We start from the raw sequence: 25,273 nt of genomic DNA on the forward strand, positions 1-25,273 counted from the left end.
TAAAAGATTTTGCAAACCTTGAAGTACGATATAAATGTTAGTGATCCCTATTAGAATTGTTAGTTTCCTATAAAGCTCGGCTCACACATTGTCTCCTACTTCAGGTTTTTCCTGATTGCCCCAGTACTCCCAACCCCTTCCAAATTACCATGATGTTATTTTGTAAGTACTTCAATGTGCACATTGTCTTCTTGAAGAAATTAGGATTGTTGAAAGATTTTTGTCTTTGAGCAAGAGCACAAGTGCCTGACACCCACTAAGATTGATTGTTTCCTCCTATCCATCTTCATCTCCTTGAAAGACTAATCCTACTTTCTATAACCAGAGTTCTACTTATATTACTGTTCTGCTGAAAAACCTTCAGTAGATCCCAGTTGTCTCCCCGCTATAAAGATAGCTTAGTATTCAAGGTCCTAAACAATCTTGCTTACCTTTCTCAACTCTCTTCACCTACTGTATTACTCTTCATAGAAACTCTACTTCAGTCAGATTGATCTATTGTTGTTCTCCGAACAGGCTGGGTGATTCCCATTGCCTGGAATACCCTGCTTTACCATCCCCCATTTACCTAAATTTTACTATTTTTAAGCTTAGCTCAAAGTCTAAGAAGACTCAAGAAGCTTCCCTTAGCTCTATCTCAATGATTTCAGCATTTTTCTTCACTTCAAGAATATATGGCCCTAGAAAAAATGGAGCCTAAATCTCATCATAAGTGATTTTGGGGTGATCATAGTTACACTACCTAACTACCAGGGCCATCCTGAGGATACAGTGAAAATAATGTGAATTGTAATCATAACCAATTATAAAGAAAAGTGTTATCTTTTTTACTTTTGGCAATAATAGCAAATAACTTATTATTCATGATGCTATCTTGCTGTGTTTATCATTTTATATAATATCCTATGAATCTAAGCTCATTAGAGGTCAAGGACTGTATCTTAACCAATAAAAGTATTTCGGGGTTTGAAGGACTTCAGAGGCCATCTAGTCCAACTCACACCTGAACAAGAATTCCCTAGCTTTTGTTTAAAGAAATCCTCTACAGTTATCCCTTCCACATCGTAGAGGGTAGTGCTGCTGTGTCCTGCCCCCCCCCTCATCTGGAAAATCCACCTAAACGTTTTTTACTTTCCATTACAATATTTAAATATTAAATATATTGTTATTATACAATGCAATCACATATTTTATGCATTTCTGAGTTTTTAAACTTTTTCTGTGTCATCTACTGGCCTTGTCACCTATGGCTTACACAAACTCTACAAAAGTTCCTTTTTAACTTTTTGTTCTAACCTGTGATATATCAAAACTACGATAGGGGAAGTTGTGATGTGGAAGGGATAATTATATATTCAAAGGCATCCCGATCCATTTTGGGAGCAGTTCTAATCATTAGGAAGATGTCCCATATATCAAGCCTAAATTTGACTCTTTTCCAGCTCTTCCCATTTCCCCTGGGTACAAGCAGGGTGATTAACTGTGTGACCTTGGGCAAATTATTTAACTTCTCTGGGCCTAAGATTCACCACCTATAAGATGAAAGGCATAGACTAGTTGACAGTTGTTTCCTTTGAGCTCTAAATCTGTGATCCTTCACCCAGTCCTCACAGGGCATGATTTCAAGATCCTTCCCTCACCTGAAAACAGTCCTTTGGATGGTCTCTAGCCTATTCTAGTTATCCTCAGACCCATTTTTCTTTTACATATATATATATGAAAAAAGTGATCCATAAATATATGTTGCTTATGATTAATTGATTTAGTTTTGTTAGAAAAAGATTTCTACTGGGTTTTAACTTTGTTTCCCCTTAGCTGTTTGAGGAATTTTTTTTAAAAGAAAATGAAGATCATTTGTGAAACAGAACATTGCTAACAGATTCAGACTGCAAATGTTGGATGGCTTTTGTTTGCACATGAAAATTATGTCCCAGCTCTACCTGCTATGATCATCATGTCATTTTCTTGATTTGGTGGAATGAGCCCAAATTCCCAGGAAATTAGCACCGATGGAGATATGCACTGTTAACTGCTCAGTACTTGTCAGTCAAACAAAACTGAATGTATCAAAGCCTAGAGTGGAATGTTTAGTAGAATTTAGAGATTCCTACAATGTTTTAATAATAAGAGCTCACATCTCTATGGCATTTTAAGATTTATAAAATCCTCACAACAGCCTTATAAAATAGGTAATGCAAATGTTATTACATCCATCTTACAAATGAGAAAATTGAGGCAGGTAGTCAAAGAGCCTCAAGCTTATCCAATTACTGTTTCTAAGGATACTACTTCCTGGGGAGTATCTCCTAGTCTAGGGGAATTAGAGAAGGGGAAGGCTTACAACATCAGGGAATGTGGGACATTGCAAGAGAAATTTAAACAAGTTGAAAGTAATTTAGTACAACCGTTCTTAAACCTGGGGTTTGGGAATTAAAAAAAATACTCTAACTATATTTAATATGATTAACTTCCTTTGCAGTCCAATTTATTTTGTTTTATGCATTTGAGAGATGTATTGGCTTCATCCAGTTGGAAATAGGCTTCATCACACACACACATGCATAAACACACACACACACACACACACACACACACACACAACGGTAATAGCCTCTGCCTTAGAAAAAAAATGGCTAATGAGGAAACGATCTAATAGGGGTGATTTAAAACATTTGTCAGTTACAGAATTCCAAAACTGCAAGAACTTCCAGATGATCAGCTCTCAAAAATATTACTTAAATCAATTAGAGGCCTCAGATGGGGATCACCCTTTATTCTTTTTCATTTGGATAAAGTAATGAGCTCTTCTCACTTAACTCTAGTGATTAATTATCTTAAAGGCAGATTCTTAACCTGGGGTCTATGAACTTTAAAAATAATTTCAATATAATTGGTTTCCTTTGTAACCCTAAGTATTCAATTTTATGCCTTTAAATACATTATTCTGAGAAATTCACCAGACTGACAATAGAGTACATGGCTCAAAAAGATTAATAATCCCTACAGTATGACTAGTTCCTGGATGAAGGTCAAGGAGGGGGTAAAATTTTAAAAAAAGAAATGGAGTTGATTGACTGGATTTATGCCCCTTCCCTATGGGCTCTCCCCATTTCCCCATAATTACATCTAAATTTTTTAGTCAAACCTATCTCTGCTCCCCACCTATGCTATGGTATTGGACCTTCAGGGACCCTGAAGCTCATGAGATGCACAAGCATGTTACATGGGAGAGGGTGATAGCACTCACCCCAGAAAGGAACTTCAGATATGACTTTTTAAAATATGGAATGGAGAAGAAGAATATTAATGGTTAGCTTACTGGAATAATAGTAAAATTATATCAGAACATCTGACCCCAAGTGGTAAGGGTCCTTTTGCTCCATTTGAGTAGAGCCTTTGGAAGGCACAAAGGGTAACTAGATCAAATGATTATTGACTTCTGGAGTGGTAAACAACCTGAAGAGACTGCTCATTAAGCTATGTTTGAGAAACAGTTGCTTTCATGCTATTAAACCTTAGTTGCTATTGATTCAGTGATTCAAGGTCACTTTAATACCCTTTGTCCCAAATTATCCATTATGAGTTGGGTAATACAAAATCTATACTATAAAAAGAAAGCGGAGACACAAGGGGTTCCCAACTTTTTGGGTCTTCTCCCCACCCTTTATTGTCTCCTATTATTTACTTTTTTACTATCTTCCCCTCTCAAGGTGGTTTTCTTGGTAGCTGGGTCTCAAAACGTCTTGGCCTCTTCCAGCACTGGACAATTCACAGCTCATTAAGCCTAAGTCTCAAGTGACTTTGGGGTGTATAAAACTGTCCCCCTGTAGATGCTGAGAACTTCAGGTTTATTGGAGCATTTGAACAGTGCCTCCAACAAATACTGCTCCCTCTGTTTTCTGAGGTGGTACCAGCAGTTCAAAGTGCTGCCTCACTGTTGCCATGGCTTTGTCCACCCTAGCAGCAGCAGCTATGAGCTTTGCAGCATGATGCAATGGTGTTTTGACGAAGCACTGGCTATCTGTTGTGGCTACTGGTAGACTTTTTCTCCTGAAGGGCTGTTGTAGGGTTGTTTGACTTGAGGCAAACTTCCATATGCTGTATCGAGGTCTCCACAGCACTGGAAGGAGGGAGGGAGGGGATCTCAATGTGGGAACAGAGATAGAGAAGGAATGTCTAAATGGGTAGGAGGAGAACCAGGAGGGAGTGTTGTCTCAAAAACCTAGAGAGAAGACAGCATTAATGAGAAGAAGGTGATCAACAATGTCAAAGTCTGTGGAGAGGTCAAGGAGAATGAGGATTGAGAAAAAAGTCATTGGATTTGACAATTAAGAAACTGTTCATAACTTTAGAGAAGGTATTTTTGGTTCAATGATGAAATTGGAAGTTAGACTGTAGAGAGTTAAATTGAGAGAAATGGAAGTGATGCCATCTATTTTAGAAAGTCTTTTCAAAGAGTTCAGCCACAAAAGGAAAGAAAGATGTGGGACAATATCTAGCAGGGATAGATAGATCAATTGAGAATTTTTTGAGGAAGGGAGGGTATAGTCATATTTGTAGGCAGTAGAGAAGCAGTCAGTTGAAAAAGAGAAATTGAAGATAAGTGAGAGAGTAGGGATGATAGAGAGAGCAACCTGCTGGAGATGGGGGGATGGAAAAGGCTCAAGTGCAAGTAGAGAGGTTGACTTTAGGAAGGAGAAAGGCAACCTCTTCATGAGAGAAAGAAGTGAAGGAGTGGTAGAAGGCATCTGAGAGATATTGAATGGGGAGAAAGGTAGAAGAGGAAGCTCTTAGGAAACATATGGTGGACTATGAGAGAACCTTGAAGGATGGAGTGAGATGGATATATATAATGTATATATGTATACATGCACACATATGTATACACACATGTGTTTATACATGTGTATTTTCATATATACACATAAGGATATAAAATCATGTATACACACATAGACATATACACATGTGTATGTCTATATGTCTGTTATATATATATGTATATACACATACATACACATAAATATGAGCGGGCTGAGGCCTAGAGAGAAAAAAATTGGACTATTAATGGTTCTCCAGTTTTACTAAGGATTAATGAAGGGATTTTCCTGATGCTTCTCTCAGGAAGCAGTTGTTTATGAGGTATATGGGGATAGCTCATACTGTCTCTGCAAAGCTCATGGTTAAATTTTTCATTATGAGAATTTACACCTAAGAAATTGACAAAAGGTATAAATCAGGGCTTGATTCATTATTTTGTTGAATTATGAATTTAACAAAGTAATGGATAAAATGTTAATAAAGCAGATTAAACTTTTTAAAAGTTTATCATGAATGCATGGCAGGATCAGCTATTTATTAAACATTTATCAGCACACAATTGATGATCAGAGACATCATACACACTGTCAAAATGAATAAACAGGGTGACATACTCACAAGAATCCATGAGAACTCATAAGAACACTTAAAGATTATGTCTATGTTCAGTCTAGACAAGAGAGCTGTGATACTATGGTGCAGTGGGTGTGGAGCCATATAATCTCTTTAACTAAGGATGATGCACACAATGCTTTTCATTCCAATCTGAGCATCTACCATTGAAATATCAATAAAAGCCCATGTGGTTCTCAACCTGCCTCTGATTAGCAAATTGGTTATATTGACTCTCTTCTTCCACCACAGAGCAAGAGGTTTGCTTTTGCTGCAGTATTTGGGCTTACTGGTGCCATATTCATTGGATTTTCCATCTTCTGTACAGTTCCAAGACTGTTAGTACTATGGAATGATAGAATGAACTTTTAAGACAATATTTTATTACACCCCTAACAGTATTGGGTGTCCTCTCTCAAAAAGGAGACAAATTTGTGTCTTTGATGAATTGACACTAACTCAAGAAGGCAGAAGGCTCCATACTCCTGTGACTTCTTAGATACACTATTCAGAAGATTTTCCTGACCAGATTGAATTACTTTTGGATATAGTCTTAGGCTATCCTCTCTGGTACTTCCTAATTTCATGCTCTGTATGAAATTACCCAGGCCTTGAGTTTTTACTTCCATCCAAGAATCTATACAACCTAGAGAAATGATCCCTTTTCCCCTTAATTTCCAAGTTTACTTTCCCCAATGACAGCTCAGTTTGCTCTTTCTCATTAAGAATTTCAAAACCAAGAGTTCAAATTATTGGAAAGAATTTGTATTTTTAATATCAAAAGGAAAATGTATATACCTTTATAATGATGATGAATAGGAATTTACTTGGAGGAAAGGGGATTCTTTGCTCTATTTAATTGTGATTTTAAATTCCTCAGTGAAAGGGAAGAAGTTTATTTATCTAACTTTTATTGAAGAAGGGGGTAGTACTTCAGTAGAGGTCAATATGTGCTATAATTCTCCTGATATTGCTCCTAGATATGGAAAAGTTTAAATGATCAGGCAAAGGATCAATGAATGGATGGTGGTACAGGATGAGGACTGGAATCAACTTAGCGCCTGGGATATGTTGCATTCAAGAGGGCTTTAGTCTCTTACCTATTTCAAGTCAGAATTTCCACACTGGTGACTGGGACTAGTGACAACACACTGGACATTTAATTATTTTAAGTGTTTTATCTCAAATTATTTTTGTGAACTTCCCTTAATATAATTTCCTTGCTCTTTTAACATGATTATATCATTTTTTCTTATTTTAAACTGGGTTTTAAGGTTGTCCCCCAGTTCTCAGGGGCTTGGGGAAGACTTTTTATGAATGTGAAAAGTCCTCCACAAAAATGTTGGGACTATTTCACCAAGGGATGACATGTAGGGAACAGGGAGGGACTGGGTAAGGTCTACAGGCTTTTACAACGTTTTGGCAGATGTTATTCCCTTGATCTGTGCCTTAACTCAGCTCAGAGCTTTCCCTACCTGGTTACTTAATTGATAAAAAAGATTAGCTTGGGGGAAAACAAAGGTTCTCAGAGGCCTTTCTTTTAACTTAAGGAAAGTTGTTTTGTTTTCTATTAACTTTGAATTCATGATCCTATGGCTGAGGAAGAGGAGTTGTAAATTATATCCTTTTTATCCTTGGATTGTGTGCTTTTAGTGTTTAATAAAAATGGAACTTGGGGCAGCTAGGTGGCTCAGTGAGTAAAGTGCCAGCCCCAGAGTCAGGAGGACCCAAGTTCGGTTCTGGCCTCAGACACGTAACACCCACCCACCCACACACACACACACACACACACACACACACACACACACACACACAAAACTAGCTGTGTAACCTTGGGCAAGTTACTTAACCCCAATTGCCCTCCAAAAGGCAAAAAATAAAAACGGAAGTTTTAGAATGGTTTTTATGATTCACAAGTACCAATTTCCTTAAGAAAATATTTGAACCTGACGACCTAAGTCAAATTTATTACTAGTCCAAAACAGTTAATTAAAGCCATGTAAGGATGTGTCTTGTTTGGCTTGTCCAATGAATTTCTCACTTCTGATTAGATCAGAGAGGTATTCATACTTCTTAAAGAGAAAAAGATATTAAAACCTTCTTCACACACTAAAACCTCATCATCCTCTGTGAGTAAGATGGGGACAGGGGAGTTCATGCAATGTTTTGTGTGTGGTGGACTTTTGGGGAAATATTAGGTGCCTTGTGTGTTGGAGAAATGCAGAGAAAATGTTTTATCTGTATTTCCAGTTAGATAGCCCTAGGGTTACCCTATATGTCGAAGCCTGGAGAAATTTGTAACCATAATAGTTTGATTTTTCACCTAAATAGTGAGGGATAATAAATAATAATAAGCCCCAAGTCCCTATTGCTGGTGGGTAGAGTCACTTTTATTCTGGAAGCTCTTTTTGTAGTAGGCCTTCACTTTGACAGAGAAGGCTTGATTTTCCCCTTTTTTAAAATTGTCTTTGAATTAGGGAAAGCCTTTAGATGTTAATTCAGTCTCACAAGATAAGGCTAGTTTCAAGATTGTTTGTGACAATATTGAATTGACAATGGATTTTGGCAAAAAGCCCTAACCCCTACTAATTTGCTAGATCAGCAAATATTTAATTGGGTGCAGTGTATAAGGAAAGAGGATAGCTGCTCCACACCCTAGGTGAGTTTTCTACCTGGGTCCTCATAACTGTCATCTTTTTATGAACATCATGTGTATTAATGGGAGGGTGCTTCTCAAGACTATGGAAGAAGATCAGAAAATGTCTTATAGCTACTGTTCTAACTTTCCTATCTTAATAAATAACTTTGCAAAGAGCTAATTGTGTCTACTGGCTGACTGTTAATGAGACATCTATCCAGAGAGCTTGTCAGTTTTAGTTTTAAGAATGGGAACCTTGGGGTAATCTGAGAAATATGAAACTAGTCATAACCCAGAGACACAACCTACAAACCTGTGAGTGCTGAGTTAAAGGGTGGTAATGGTATCTACATGCACACACACACACTCCAGAATCTCTTTAAATTCCCACCTAGTACAAATTCTTAGGTACTTGTTCAGATCAGGTATTAAGAATAGGGCCCTAGGGGCGGCCAGGTAGCACAGCAAGAGCACCAGCCCTAGAGTCTGGGTCGAATCTGGGCTCTGATACTTACTTAGCACCACGCCCAGAAATAACTGGTCATGTAACCTTGAACAAGTTACTTAACCCTGATTGCTTTAAAAAAAAAAAAAAGAATAGGGGTCTAGAAAAACCCAGAGTCACAGAACTGCCTAGAAACCTAGGACAAAATATCAAAGGAACTTCAGAAATAATAAACATAGCTTTATTTCCTAGGAGCTCACCTTTTTTCTCTCCTCCTCTCACCCTTCCCACACACCCACTCACTTCCCTTTCCTGGGTATGCAGTGTGGGCCCCAGCCTTGGCCAGGTGCCTGGTCAAGGCCCTGTCAGCCCTCACTGCCCAGGAGCTCCAAGGGAACCAGGAATGTGTTCAGAGGACCGAACTCCAGATGCTGCCCACAGCTGGTGCTGAGCAGGGGGCACACTTGGCCCAGAAGCAGCAGGCCTCTCACGAGTGGGGCTCTCCATGATTTCTGGAGCTCTGCCAGTGGAGGTGTTCATTCCACTGTCTTCCACCCAGGGGCCCTGGCCAGGGTCCCCAGGGCTTGGGCCTGAGTTTGCTTGAGGGCATTTTAGTTTTCTGTAGGAACTAGCCATGTGGGCCTGCAGCCTTTGACAGGGCAGGTGTCCGAGCTCCTCAGGGAGGGCCGTGAACAGATTCAGGAGGACAGCTGACTCTCCAGAGGAAAGCTCAAGGCCCTTGCCACTCCCACTCCCGGATACACTTAAAAGATATTTATGTATCTTCTCAAAGTCAATGACAGAGTTTCCATTCTTGGGTGGGGCCAGGTTAGATTTGGAGGAGTCAGTTTTGGGCTGGGTATCTGAGGTCCCAGACACTCCTCCACTGGTCTCTTGGGTGGGCTCTAGGGCCTGAGGTGGCAGCTGTTGCTGGGAGCAAGACTCTTTGCAGAGAAGCTGTCTCTCACCGACCTCGGTCGGCTTCTCTGGAAAGGAGTGCAGCAGACTCACGGGTTCTGTGTCAGCAATGGTCAGGTTCTGGGAAAAGGCAGTGATCATCCCTTCTTCCAACTGGTTGGGCCCCTGGGCAGCCATATCTGTGCAAACCAAAGTGGGGGCTAAAACTTCAGCCTTATGAAGCTTCCGTTTCTTCTGGCCGCAGCGATGCTCCTGCCGAATTACCTCCCGGGCCACAAGACGCTTCAGCAACTGCATAAGACTCTGAATCTCAGCCTCGCTCTGGTGGGCCAGTCCCTCTCCCAGGTCCGCAGTCGCTGGTTCCTGCTCCGCGGCGCGCGCCTGCAGTAAACGCAAGAGTTGCTTCTTCTCCCGTGGGGTCCAGAGTGCGGCTGAGGGCCCCAAGGTCGGGGTCGGCACTCGGAACGGCGCCAGGACCACGCGCCGCCTCACAGAGGGCTTCATGATGGCCTGAGCAGGGAGCAGAAGCCACCAGTCTTTAAATGCGCCAAGGGTCACTTCCCGAAAATAAATACTTCTTAATTGAAAAAAAAAAATAACAGAATTACATTGTTAGCAATTATATTGTCAACTGATCATCAATTGTGGAGGTTGGTTGAATTTTTGGACTTCCTGTCAGTGTCATAGGCCCAGCAGCATCCCTGGGACAACTGACACAATGCCTATATTGAGAGGACAGACTAGATGTACTGAGGGGAGGCAGGTTCAAGATTCTACAAGGGCTCAAACAGAAGATCTTGCCTAAGGGCAACTTCATGAGGACCTCCCCAAGATTAGAAAAGAACCTCCAATCAGCTACCAGGATCGGTGAGTTACCCCTTTGACTCGTGAGACTCCACTTTTTCTTGGACTCTAGGTACTTGCTGGGAGTGTATATCACAGACTTGGGGAAAATGTTTATACCAACTGCTATTATTATTCTACTTTAATAAATACACTTTTCTAAAAGTTGTGTGACTAATTTCTATCAATGGATAAGTATAGGGAAAAACATACCAGTTGGGGCTTGTAAACTATAGCATTAGAAAGACATCATAAATCCTTTAGAATTACTTCTAGAACCCTGTAGAAAGATGTAGCAGCCACCCTCAGGAAACTCAAACTTCCAAAGCAAGTGGAAGAATCCAGAGAACACACACACACACACACACACACACACACACACAACATACACTCACATATCTCTACACATACACACATATGCAGAAACATGTGTGGATATCTCATATATGTGTGTGAATATATTCTATATTTAACTGATTAATTTTATTTTATTTAAAAATATCTGACACACAGAGTTGGTTACACAATGGTACATACATAGTTACATAGTATTATACATAGAAGGTATGTAATTAGATCCTAGTAGCCTACAAATCCATGTGTGCAAGCTAATTAGAATTAGAAAAAAAAACCCTTTTTGCTTTGGTCTTTTTAATTCTTTTCTTCTTTTCAATTAAGAACATTTCGTTTCCTTTCTCACTCATCTCCTTTCCCTATTGAATTAAAAGGAAAACAAAGCCTTTGAAACAAATATGAAAGGCCAAGCAAAGCAAATTCCCATATTGTCCGTGTCCAAAAAATATAGGTCTCATCTGCGTTTTGAGTCTATTTCTCTGTGATTCTTGGCTGTTTGTTGTACTGCTCAGAATCTTTCAAAGCTGTTTGTCTTGACGATGTTATTGTATAAATTATTCTCCTAGTTATTTGTAATTTAGATTCATGGTTATACATACAATCCTCTTTTTCTGTCGCTCTCTCTATACTGAAATATTTATATTTTCTAAGTTCATAATACAAAATTAAAAAAAAAACTAAAAAAGAAAATAGTCCATAAAACCAGAATCAAGCACACATGCATGCATGAAAAATTACTCCTTGGCTTTGGACTCTCCAGTGTCTTTATCCAAACTACAAATTCACACACTAATCAATAGTGATCATATATATTACTACACAACATTATTAGTTCAAAACCCCCTTCCAGTTCTGAATCAACTTCAGCAGCACCCATTGTGTAAATTGAAACACACCAGCACTTTACTAAAATTCTACAAAAAGTGCTGGCTATGGCTAGGGAGATCACTTCTCATTTCTTACAGCAATTTAAAGCTCTGAGGAGCAAATTCTTATTTACTTCTCAAGCATATCTGCTCTAGTCCAGACATCTTCATTTGGAAGCACTGACATGCCTATGTTTAATAGTTGCTCCACTGGGACTTTGACTAAGCCTGAGCCTTCAAGATGAGGGAGAAACCCCTGCAATCAGGCAAGCCAACAATTTTTCCCCCTCAGGCTTCCCTAGGGATGGCCTAGCACTAAGCTCCAATGCTAGATAATGGAAAGTGGGCTGGAAATGAAACCAAGGCTTGGGGAAATGTAATTATTTGTACCAAATTGGCTGAATTGAGTATAATGGTCTCTGAAAACATTTGTGGTTGTGGTTTTCTGTGTTCATTACAAATCTCCACATTTTATTCTAGAAGTGTTTTGATCTTTTGTGTATGTGTGTGGGGATGGATTCTAGGTTCAAAGGAAGAAGTAAATGGGTTTGAGAGGAAAGATATGAAACAGAAGAAGGAAGGAAGGAAGGGAGGGAGGAAGGGAAGAGATGGAAGAAGAGAAGAAAGGCAGGAATGTGCATTTATCAATTATCTACCATGTAATAGGCACTGTGCTAAGTGCTTTACAAATATTATTTCATTCAGGGTGATGAATGAGATGCTCCTGAGGGGGAATAAAAACAACAGGTTATCAAAGACATGCTGGAGTGGCCCTCTACACTCCCAGATTCAGTGAGAGATGTTCATGTGAAGAGTTACTCCCTCAGCACAAGACACACCTGAATCCATCAGCACCTCTAATACCTGTTTTTAAATCCGAGTTTGTGGCTTCCTAGTTTTGTGAGCCTCTCTTGGCCTCTGATTCCTCTGTAAAATGAAGAGGTTGAATTAGATTATTTCTAAGGTTTCCAAGTGGCTGAAAGGTTATAAGGGGTCCCAACCATGTATTATTACCTGTTAAAATAATAGTTAGATTCCTGATAAAAGGAAAGGAGTGATGAAGAATTAGAGTATCAGACTGAGAAGGAGAGCATGCTTACCAGTTGCAGAGAGACTATCAGAGTTAAACAAGAGCTCTGGAAATATTGAGTCACAAAAGGAAAAAGGTGACAGTTGGTACACACAGTTGCCAAAGTGAGGTCTGACCATGTTATCTCTGCTTGTAGTTCTTGAAGACATCCAATTAAACAAACTCCTTAGCATTTACAACTTTTCACAACCTAATCCCTTGTTACCTTTCCATGCTTCTTACACTTTTCTTCCTTCAATACAATCTATAATCCGGCTACATTGGCATGCTTGTAGTTTCCCAGACTTCCTTCAATAATCAGCTCACATTCCACTTTCAGTCTTTTCAATTTCCCCAAGCTGGTAATGCCTTCCCCTTTTAGATTACTTTCCATCTACTATGTATATATCATATATATACCCAGTTATTTGCATATTGATTGATTGATTGATTTTCTTTCCCCATTAAAATGGGAACTACTCAAAGATAGAGGAATGTTTTTTGGCTCCCCTTGTATCCTTAGCCCTTAACACAGTTGCTGACACTTAGTGTTTGTAAATTCTTATTGACTGATTAAATCTTACAGTGCCCTGAATGAGCCTTTCTTTGTCACACCCATAAGTTTACAATAGGTATATCTTTGTCTAAGCAAATTCCAGTTTGGGGCGGCTAGGTGGCACAATGAATAGAGCACCAGCCCTGGAGTCAGGAGGACATGAATTCAAATTCAGCCTCAGATACAACACAAAAACTAGCTGTGTGACTTGGGCAAGTCATTTAACTCCAGTTGCTCTCCAAAACAAACAACAAAAAAATTCCAGTTCCACCAAGACAATTCCTGTATATTATAAAAGTTTTCATTACTTTCCTAAAAGTTTCTGGATAAATGGCACTGATACAATAGATGTGACCTCACTAAGTATTTTGCTGAGGAATGAACATTTAACATTGACAAATTAGTAGACTTGTGGAGAATTCTCTAATCTTTTGAGTTTAAAGTAGATAAAATTCAAGAGTGCCTTTTTTGATTGGTTTGTAGAATCTTCTATATGTAAAACTCAGTTTCTAAAACTCCTAAATAATTCAAAGAAAAAAATAAAATCACAATTTAAAAGATAAGGGAAAAATTGACTACTTGCCTAAATTATTCCCATGCCTTTATTCCTAAGCTCCAGAAGGATAAAAAATCACCGATCAACAGGAATATATCTTGTACTTTATCATCTAAGCAACATCTCCTATGCTAGACCGTTCAGCTCATCACATCCCTTCTGTACCATATGCTTAGAGGATTGTGACATCATCACACCATGCTCAGAATGGACCAGTCTGATGTTTATGTAACTAACCAGTTTCATTGCTGGGAAAACTGTTCCCTCTCTCATAGATGTAAAGCCAATCATGAGCAGCTTTCTTGAGGACTGCTGCTCTGAATGACTTTAAGGATCTAATCACATAGTATACTGAACTCTCTATTTATTCAGCAATAAACTAAAGCAAAACATTCGAGAAACTAAAGCACAACATTCACAAGAACATAACATAATAACTTATTACTAAGGTGGCCTTAAACATAGTTTTAAACAAAACATATCATTCAGTAAGTCACAATCTCCTCAATCAATATAAAGTACCCATCTAAAGTCATCTTGATTGGTGGTTGACTTCCAATCATTCTTAAGACAATCATCCTTAAGGTGTAGTGGAAAGAACAAAGACCATCCACCCCCTAGGTCACAGTAAGTTACAATATCATCAGTCACCACTGAGTACCCAAGTAAAGTCTCCTTTCATCTTAACTGGAAGCTGACTTCCAAACCTCATGGTTCCTCTTCCATGCTCCCAGCTCTTGCCTAGATTCACAGGTAGAGAGCTCTCTGCTCCTGTTACATATTACAGCTCATTGGGACTGCTCCACCCCAAGCTCTCCACAATTTCTGTTTCTAGGAAAACAAAGCCCAACAGGGCTACAACAATACAACAATACACACATTGCAGGGACTATCATCTCAATTCACTTTCTGGCTGAGAAATCAACACAAATCAGTAGACAGAGTACTTCTGTCTGACAAAGTAACACAATTCAACAGACAAAATGCTTCTGACAAAGTAACACAATTCAACAGACAGAGTGCTTCTGTCTGACAAAGTAACACCAACACAGAGCAACAGACAGAGTGCCAATATCACAAAATTCTCTGTCTTAGCTCTGTTTGGTCCCAGCTTCTGCTCAAGCTTTTATCTGCTCTGCTCCTTCCTGTTCTACCCTTTCTGTTCTGCTCTTTTGGCAAGCTCCCTCCCAATGTGGGTTCTATGTGATGATATTAGACCTATTAAGGGCAGGGAAGGTCTCCAAACTCCCTTAGGCCTTTTAAGGGCAACACAACGTATACTGTTCCCAACAAAGACTTGACCAAAATCAAAGGTGAGACTCAAAGGTACTTGATTAGCTGAAACAAGGAGCAAAATTCTACTTTGCTTGCCATTACAATAAACAATGGAGGTTCCTGAGAAGAAGAAAACTTTTAGCTTGCGCTATCATGAAAAGAAAATTATTACCTAGGATGACTTAAAATCTATTTACAGCAAACCCCCTATAGTTGCCAACCTCCTGGTAAAAACTCCTTCTAGAAGGCAAAACCCAGCGTATTTCCATCTCTAGGTTCACTAGGTATGAGAACTTTCTACTGCTGGTTGCTGTCACCCTGACTGATTCTAATCAATCCTTCTCCCATATTATAGATTATTTCTCATTTTACAGATAAGGAAACTGAAGCAAACAGGGTTAAGTTGGGAAATGTCTGGACTGGATTTGAATGCAGATCTTCCTGATTCCAGGTGCAGTGCTCTATCCACTTTCCTTCCTAGGTGCCTTGTTATTGCAGCTCCTTATTTCTCTATTCAATGTAAGATTTGCTAGGGGGGAAGCCCAGTCAAATAGCCTGGTAGATAAGAGGGATTCGGGAAGACCTGAATTCAAATCTTCTCTCAAACATTGAGTAAAATTGGGAAAGTCATTTAATCTGACTCAGTTTTCTTATCTATAAAGTAGGGATAATAAGAGTGCTTATCTACAAGGTTATGGAGAGCATCAAAAAAGATAATAAATGTAATTTTCTTTGCAAACCTTTAAGATTTACATAATTATGGGTTTTTACTACTAGCAACTAGCGAAAGCAGGCATCCTTAGCATTTTTTGTGTCACAGTGGCAATATCATTAAGCCTATGGACTCCTCAGTATAATGTTTGTACTTGTGTAAAATAAAATACATGGGATTACAAAGGAAACCAAATATATTGAAATATAGTGATCAAAATGTTTTAAAAACAAATACAAGTGAGCAGAACCAGGAGAATACAGCAACAACCACACTGTGTAATGACTGACTTTGATAGACTTTGCTCTTCTCAGTCATGCAAGGATCTAAGAAGAATCCAAAAGATCCATGGTGGACAATGCCGACCACATCCAGAGAAAGAAATATGGAGTCTGAATGAAGATCAAAGCATACTATTTGCTCTCTTTTGTTTGTTTTGTTTTTTTTCTTTCTGATGGTTCCTCCCATTCATTCTAATTCTCCTATACAACATGGCTAATGTGAAAATATATTTAATAAGAATATACACAAAGAGCCTATATCAGATTGCATGCCGTCTTTGGTGAGGGGAGGGAGGCGAAGAAAATTTAAAACTTATAAAAGTGAATGTTGCTAAATAAAAATAAATTTATTAAAAAATTATACTGTGAAAAAATAAAAATAAAAAAACAGATACAACTACAAGACCTTGAGTTGAGAATTCGCTGCTCTAGTGGCTGGTCCCCTGCAGATCCCTGACTTCATCCTTTATGTTAATGAGTCATGATGCAACAACTTTCAAGGTGAGTTGGCTGTTGAATATTCTGTCTACCCCCAGTATCTTGTAGAAGCAATTTTGTTCCCTTATTCAGACTCTGTCCAAATTACTAAATTTTTGTAGTTATTTGCACATGCATTTTTGCTAAAGATCAAAGTAAAACTTTTTATTTTGAATCTAAATATGACTTTGGTATTCATGATTTTGGTCAAATCTGGAAACAGAGAAGTTTCCTCACTTCCTGTCTTTGATGATGATGATGATGATGATGATAGTGGTGGTGATGATGGTGGTGGTGGTGGTGACAAAGGCACCGAAATGTATATACAGTTGTATCAGCAATGCCATATTCACAATGTCTATGGAAATTACAGATATGCTGATATAATTATCCATCACAAAATACATCATGCTTGCTATATGGGGGAATAAGCTATAAAATTTATTAAAATACCAAAAGACTGAGTCCCAAAACCAGAAAGTGAAGCCATCAGAGTAATTATGAAATTGGCACAGGTAGATAAAGTAGAAAGCACCCACATTCTCAAGCTTTTAAAACAGAACAGGCTACCTCAGGCAAAGGTCTTCCTCTCCCCACTCACAGCAACCACCCAGCATCTAGGAAGCGCGCTCCCAGTAGCTCCGGCCCCTGGCAGTCCTCAGCAGGAGTTCTTAGCAGAAATTCTGTCTGACTCAAAAAGGGCTTCGTGCTGCCTCTGCTGCTGCTGCCGCCGTCGCCACCACTGCTAGCCACCTCAGGAACTCTAGCTTGGCTTCCGCTTTCTCTTGCTCCGCCCCTTCCTGCTACGTCAGCAAGTCCAATGGGGCATGGAAGATCTTTAAATTCCATAACCCTTACAACAGTAGAACTCTAAGATTTACAAAGCACTTTGCACATGCTATGTCCTTTGCTCCTCATAACAACCTACATTAGTAACGTTAATGTGTTGTTATTGTATGCTCTCCTGTACTCTTTTGCCATAGCAGTATTGAAATACAAAGCTCAGGTAACGCCTTCTTGAGGAAAAGACCTCAAAAACCATTCTTCCAAGGAGGTGGCCTTTCCTGGCTCTCAGGCTTCTAGTTCTGTTTTTGTTTTATACATCAATGGATCAATCTCCTTCTGATCAGTTTTTTCCTACCTGACTCTCCTGCAGAATTAAGACAATAGAAATGGAAAAGGATAACCACATTCATACAGGATATTAAATATGTGATAAATGTCTCTGGTGCTTCCCCACAGGCTCTTTCTACCTGCTAAGGAGTTCCTTCCACTCTTTTGTCTGCAGTTCACATGAATACAGTAAGTCTGTTTGCTACAGTACAAAGAGATTGGCTTATCCAAAATTTTTCTCCTTGGTACAATTGTATTGCAACTCCTGTCTATTCTGTTTGGCTGCCAGGTTAAGACTACCCTTGACTTCCATTATCATCATCATCATCATCATCATCATCATCATCACTACTTAGTATTTCTACAGCCCTTTAAGGTCTGAAAAGTGCTTTGCAAACATTATCTCATTTGATCTTCCCAATAACTCTGGGGAGAAAGAACTAATATTATCTCCATTTTAGAGATGAAGAAACTGAGGCAAACAGAGGTTAAATGACTTGCCTGGGGTCACACATCATTTAAGATTTTTAGGTCAAATTTGAACTCAGTTCTTCCTGCCTTCAAGTACAGCATTATATCCACCATGCCACCAAACTGCCATGGAGACCCTTTGTCAACTTGCAGCTCAATTTCAATGACCTATAATAGGTGTTTCTATGAATAGGTTTTGTAGTCATTGGCCCATAGTCAGCGGGATGGAAGTGTTCCCATGTGTTCATACAGACTCCATCATGGTCACTAAAAAACTTCGGAAGGAATTCAGTCCCAGATTTGGATTGCTACTTACTTTAGACAGTCACAAGTCATATATTTAGGGATATATGTAAAGCACTAAACATATAACAACAACTGCACCACAGCAATAATCCACTGTCTAGTGGAGCTGTAGAATGCAAAAATTGTGATATAAAAATAGCCTAAATTTTGTGTGGAAACCAGCCTCAAGTGAGTTAATGTTCTTTTTGTCACAGTTATAGAACTTAGAAACACTGTGAACCAAAAACAGGGCCCTAAGACCCCATAAAATTCTCATGGTACATTCTATGTTACAGTTTTTAACTTAGGGAACCTAGAATTTTTAAAACATATTTTGATGTAGTTGGTTTCCTTTATAATCCTATGCATGTATTTTAAAACATCATTCTGAAAAGGAGCCCATAGTATTACCCAGACTGCCAGAAGGGTCCATGATACAATAAAGAAAAATAATCTGTCCTCATTGAGAATGACAGTTTGGCCTCCAATTACCCTATATTATACAGACCTCCAACTGACAGATAAGACCATGCCAAATTACCATAATGGGATATTAAAATGCATTAGGTCTGTTAACCCAAAGGTATCAAAAGTTCTGTCTTGACTGCCTGATACTTGCTGTCAGTCTCCACCTAGAAGACTGTGCCAACATCAAGATCCATGGAAAAATGCCCTAGGCCTGCTTAAAGGGTCCCTTTCACATACTGCCAGTCACCAACACAGCTATTCAGTGACAGATCCAACAGAGGTGGATCTGTACATCACCCTCCCAGAGAATTCATTCACCCTTGGAACTAGATGCTTCAGCTTCTTGTCTTCCATGACTGTGACAAATTGAGACCAAGGGAAAAGGTCCCCAGGGGTGACAGGCCAACAAACTTCCCCCATGTTTCACCCTGCACTCTTGCCTCTGATGGTAGGATTTGGGTTCACAGTAAGGAAAGCAGGATACTTGTTTATCTACTTCTGCCTGTACTGTCAATGCTCATTATGGTATTGTGCAGGAATACTAGACTATACTCCAGACTAGGATGCATTCCTTGCCAGCTTTTGTGTTCTCTGTTTAATTGTACAACACAAGACTCTACCTTAGGCGATATTTTATCTTTCTGTTTTATATTTCATCACCTGGACAATAATTATATGTTTGTGGGATGGATTGTCAACTCTTGAAAACAGGAACTTTATTTTGCCTTTCTTTGCATTCTCAGCACTTAATACAGTGCTAAGTATATAATAAGCACTTAATAAAGGTTTGTGTTTGTCCTTCGTTTTCAAAGACCATGGCATTAGGGAAATGATGAAATGACTTGCAGTTGACTTTGATTTGAGTAAGAGAGTGCTATGCAAAGTCACCAGCCTCACTTTCTCCTCCAGAGCTGTCTGGATCCAGTGACCAGATATTCCTCAGGATAACTGGAGATGACTCAGGACGCAATGAGAGACCCTAGCCCTTTTAGACTAAGGCCTTTTCAGGTACTAACTTAGAGCAAGGTAACACTCATTTAATGAATAGGCCTCTTTAAGGAGTAAGTGAAAGGATGGCCCCTTTAATTAAAAAAAAAAGAAAAAAATCAAGCTGGGAGAGTAAGACCCTCAGGGTAGCTGTTCCAAAGAGAAACAGTTACCATTAACTTTCACTCTAAGCATGGAGGGCCTCAAAAAATCTTAAAAAATAAATGTTTATTGACTGACTGAATGAATGTTAGCTTTTTTTTAACCTGACCCAGCAAAGTGACTCAACAACCAACCCTCACATCTTTCTGAGTGTGCTCAAATGTTTGCCCACTAAGAAGATGGATTCCCACTGATCATGATACTGGCCACTCACCTCTTCCTGCCTGTAGCAAGTTTCAGTTTTCAATCGCTTTTTAATCATATCCAACTTTTTGTGACCCTGGTTGGGACTTTCTTGGCAGAGATACTTCAGTGGTTTTCCATTTCCTGCTCCAGCTCATTTTACAAATGAGGAAACTGAGGCAAGCAGAGTTATCTGACTTGTCCAGGGTCACATAGCAGTAATTGTCTGATACTAGATTTGTACTCACGAAGATGGGTCTTCCTAACTGCAGACCCAGCACTCTATACATTGTACCACCTAGCTTCCCCTGCAGCAAACTTCTGATTTTATGGCAGTAATTTTTAAGTTCCAATTGTGAGGCCTTAAGTGGTTCTTTCAACACTCCTAAAGGCATCCTGAAAGATTAATTAATGACATAATAGATGATTGTGCCATTGATTGATGAGGGTAAATCTACACTTCACACATTTGCCAATGTGTGTTTAGGTGCCATCCTAAATTGATGTTTTAGAGGCTATGAATCTGAGAGAAAAGGTCTACACACCCAATTGAATACAATTTGCTGAGTAAGCTAAGGAGTGACCCTTTCTCTCTTCCATATGAATTTGCTTCCTACCAGAGAGTTGGGTAGACTTTGGTCATCCCCACCATAGCCTACTACTCCCAGTTAGTTGAGGTTGATATCACTTTCTATTGTTCCCTCCCCTAGAACCTCTCCTTTTGTCTGTTGACAGAGTCTTCATTAGTTGTATACTGAGAACATGTAAGTGCTTTCTATGAGAATGATATGGAACTTGTACAGTGGACTATGTCCTTGTTTAGTTTTTCATTCAGGAAGCCTTTCTTTCACCCTTGTAACATTTTGATAAACTACTCCCTCCAATGCACTCCAACAACATACTATGGTGTCACTGAACTGGAAAGGTCCATTCTCAACCTGTTTACATCCCTAGAAATTATTGATAATTTTTCTGTTTGATCCCTGCAAACACCCCAGACTCAGATTTCATCACTTTAGTGAAGTCTTATTGCTCACATTGTTTGGAAGACATGAGAGGCAACAACTCTGTTAGTTTGGATGAGATAAGACGATCAGCAGACCTTACCATCTGCCTTTCCTCTATACCCTGAAGTCTCCCAGACTTGACAACTGACCATCTCACGTAACCTAAGGACTCCGTAGCTCAACTCTCCTTGGTATTTCATTTCCTCCAAGTAGAGTGTCAGCAACTTGAGATTCCAAGATGTCTCAATTTTTCTACTTGTATTTCTAATGCTTAAAACAGTGTTTGGCACTTAGGAAACAGTTAATAAGTGTTTTTACATTCATTCATTTACTTTCTCCATTTCTCAGGGAAGAATTTATACCTTAATCAATCTATCATAATACAACTACATTTACCAGTAGGGATGTATCTAGACTAACCTTGACACCCTCCTGGATCTTCTGTTTTCCCTACTTTGCCTAGCAACTGAATATATGAACTGAACCCTGCCTGTTCCCTGGATTCTCTTTGATTTAAAGTATCTCATTCAACTGTTAACCTCCATGCTAATTGCTGCCTTTGTCTTTTCCCTTGCTTTACAGGTCTCCAAGAATATGATTTGGTTCCCAGTTCTGGTGACACGACATGGGTGCTCAACTGACTCCATTTGCTTTCTTTACGTTTGTGGAGGTATTAGAGAAGGATATAATTGAGTGAGAGTACTGAAGCTTCAAAAGGAGAGTGTGGGAGCCCAGAGAGGAGGCCTCTGTATCACTCTTCTATTGACTTGAACCAGCATTCATTTTTGACCCAAAAAAAAAAAAAGGCAGTCACGTACACTTTTTGGAATTTAGGTTTGCCCCACCCGATAACAGAGAAAAACCGTTTGCCCTGCTCCACTTCTAGGAGCAACCACAAAGAGAAACAAGTCGCTCTGCTCTATTTATAAGGCTGAGGACAAAAACACATTATTTTCCTTAGAGTATAAAAGTCCACTTTAGGCTTAGTTTGAGGTCAGAGTATAGATTCTTCCTTTCCCCTTCCCAATTCCTTCATAGCTATATGTTCCTGGATAAAGCTTTGTCTGACCTGAAACCAAATTAATTGTGAGCTGTGATTCTTGCCAAGACTCCCTATATAGATTTATGATATATCTGGCAAGTTTTTCCCAGCCTCTGCTTGAAGACCTCAAATGATGAAGAACTTGCTGATTTTTAATTCATTCTGTCAGTCAGGAAGAACAGAGAAGTAAGTATAAGTGCTGCACCTCTCTCTTTTCTTTCCCTCTCTTTTTCTCTCATACCTACATACATACATATAAAAACAGGCAGATATATGTTGAATATCTATACTATATATGTAATATATTTATATGTATATTTGTACACATAAATATTGGTATATATGTATACAATATAGTATATATGCATATATGTACATATATAGTTTTGTAAATCTTATATAATAACAATAACTTCTATAAATGTCAGCTATTGTTAACATTTTATTATTGTCATTGTTGTTACTATTAAAACTCTTTCCTCTAACGGTAATATAGTAAAGAGTTGTGTCTCTCCTTCTTAAATCCCATACATCTTTTGTAAAAGTATCCAGTAGGAGCTCCAATCTGTGCAGTTCTCCTTTGGAAATCTTTGAAAATTAGCCAGAAATAATTTGTATAATCTGCTACAGCTATCCAGAAGAACAACTAGAGATGAAAAAGTGAATAGAAGTCAGTAGTGCCTCTCATATTCCCCAAAAGATCCAGAAAGAGGTGCTGATGTGAGTGGTGAGCAAATCATCCTGACCCTGGAGGGAGGAGGGAAGTGAGTTGGCCTAGAGCAGAAAACAGAATTGTTGAAGCCTAAAACGACTGGATTCAAGTTTAAAACAATAGAAGGTTCTGAAGAGGCTAATGGCACTTGATGTCCTGTCTTCAGCAAGGAAATGTAACCTTGCAACCTGAGACTCCATCCAACATTAATACTTGAATGGTCAGACCATTCTAGACTCTTGACAGCTAGCACCATTTGCTGGAGGAGAGTTCAAGATTGAGAATGAGAAAAGATAGTGACAGTAGTGGAGAGAACATAGAATTCCTGCCAAGATTAGAGTAGCCAAACACCACTGTGAAGGAGCAAACTCTAGAATTCCCTTTTTATGGTTCCCTACTCTAGGGATAATTGTAAGTAATCGGTGGAAGGGTGAGCCATCAGAAGGTAGAGTGAGTCTTTTGCTTCTCAGTGGGCTCAGAAGTGGGCTCCTTTCATATATAAATATAACTCATTGCTTTCAAGTCTTGTTAGACTGAGTGCTTGCAAGGGTTGGTAGTGGTTACTCTTTGAGGTATGCCAGGTTATTAACATTTACAGATCCCACTTAGGGGCAGTTAGTCAGAATGAGAAAGGTTCTCAGAGTGTAGTTTGGTCTTTTGTGTCAGATGGGTCATTGTAAGTCATTGGAGGAGGACACATTTTTGGGGTGCAATGGGTATAGCACCAATTATATGATAGGCACATTTTACAAATATTATCTTATTTGATTCAACCCTGGTAGGCAAGTGCTATTATTTCCCTTTTACAGTTAAGGAAAGTGAGGCAAGCATCATACTGTACACAAAGTGAAATAGCTAGTAAGTGTCTATGGGCAAATTTGAACTCAGGTCTTCCTCATTTCAAGACTAGCACACTATCAACCATTCCACTAGCTGCCTCAGAGGGTACTTCCTCCTGATGTTCATGTCCCAACAAGTAGATTTCAATAGAATCAAAGAATGCTATAATTGGAAGGATAGTGGAAATCATTGTGTCTGATTTTATTTATTTCACAGATTCAAAAAAAGTGAGACTCAAAAGTCAGTTCTAAAATCCAAGTCACAGGATTATAGATTATAGCTGGAAGTTATTTTAGAGGTTCCCTAGTCCAATTCCTCATTTTGTATATAAGAAAATTAAGTTCTAGAGAGGTTAAGTGATTTATCCAAGGGCACAGAGGTAACAAGTGAGAGAAGAAGATTTGAACACAGGTCCTCAGATTCTAGATTCAGAGTATATTCCATGACATTATGCTATCTCTAAGCATTTAATTAGGGGAGGGCTGGGGAAGGCTGGGGAACCTTCAGTTTCGAGACCACATGTTGCCCTCTGGGTCCTCAAATGTGGCCCTTTGACTGAGTCCAAGTTTTACAGAACATATCCTTTTATTAAGGGGATTTGTTCTGTGAAGGTTGGATTCAGTCAAAAGACTGCACTTGAGGACCTGGGGGGGCCACGTGTGGCCTGGAAGCTATAGGTTCCCCAGCCTTGAAGTAGGGTATTTATGAGGGTCAAATTAGATATGTATAAAGTATCTCACAAACATTAAATGACTATATAAGTATTAGCTATTATCATTATATCCAAATGGCATCTTTGAACCATGTGAGAATAGGGAATCCTAGATGATCACGGCCTACACTAGTTCACTGAATCTCTCGAAGATTAAATTTCTTCATTTATAAAATGGGTATAATACTAGTATTATCTACTTTACATGGTGTTATTGAGTAGAGCACTTTGTGAACTTTAAATGGCAGCTAGGCAGTAGATAGAGGTCTGGGCTTACAATCAAAAAGACTGATCTCCATGAGTTCAAATCAGGTTTCAGATACTTATTAGCTGTGTGACCCTGGGCAAGTCACTTAACCCTGTTTGTCTCACTTTCTTCATCTGTAAAAATGAGCTACAGAGGTGGAGCCAAGATGGTGGAGTAAAAGCAGGAACTTGCTTGACCTCCTGCTCCAACAATCTCCAATACCTGTAAAAAATGACTCTAAACAAATTTTAGAGTTACAAAACACACAAAGTGACAGGGAGAAACAAATCTCCCACTGAAATTAGCCTGTAGGCCAACAGGAAGGGTCTATCACACTGAGCTGGGAGCTGAACTTAGTCCCACAAGAGCCAAAGCAGCCCAGACTTGTGCCCCAGACAAGCCAAATCAGACTTTAAGAGAGTAAATCACCAGCAGTTGTGGCGCTTTCCAGACTTCTCAACCCATAAATGCCAAAGAGAAAGTAAAAGGTCAGTAGGGGCCTCTGTTGAAACTGTATGAGAGAAGAAGGTAATCTGGCTCTGGCCTCATGGGTGACAGAGGTGGCAGCAGCACAGTGGATGCAGCTGCTGCCATGTGACTGCCTCTGGAGCTCCTGGCCTG

At 39.2% G+C, this 25,273-nt stretch overlaps 1 pseudogene; it reads right to left on the minus strand.

The window, feature by feature from the left end:
- Positions 1-8,796: 8,796 nt before the first annotated feature.
- LOC138155849 (snRNA-activating protein complex subunit 2 pseudogene) lies at positions 8,797-10,405 on the minus strand (annotated as a pseudogene).
- Between the last annotated feature and the right edge of the window lie 14,868 nt (positions 10,406-25,273).

The sequence above is a fragment of the Petaurus breviceps genome, unplaced genomic scaffold (assembly GCF_028583685.1).
Source record: "Petaurus breviceps papuanus isolate PSGF00001 unplaced genomic scaffold, PetGlider_PUasm1.0 98, whole genome shotgun sequence".
NCBI classification, from domain to species: Eukaryota; Metazoa; Chordata; class Mammalia; order Diprotodontia; family Petauridae; genus Petaurus; species Petaurus breviceps.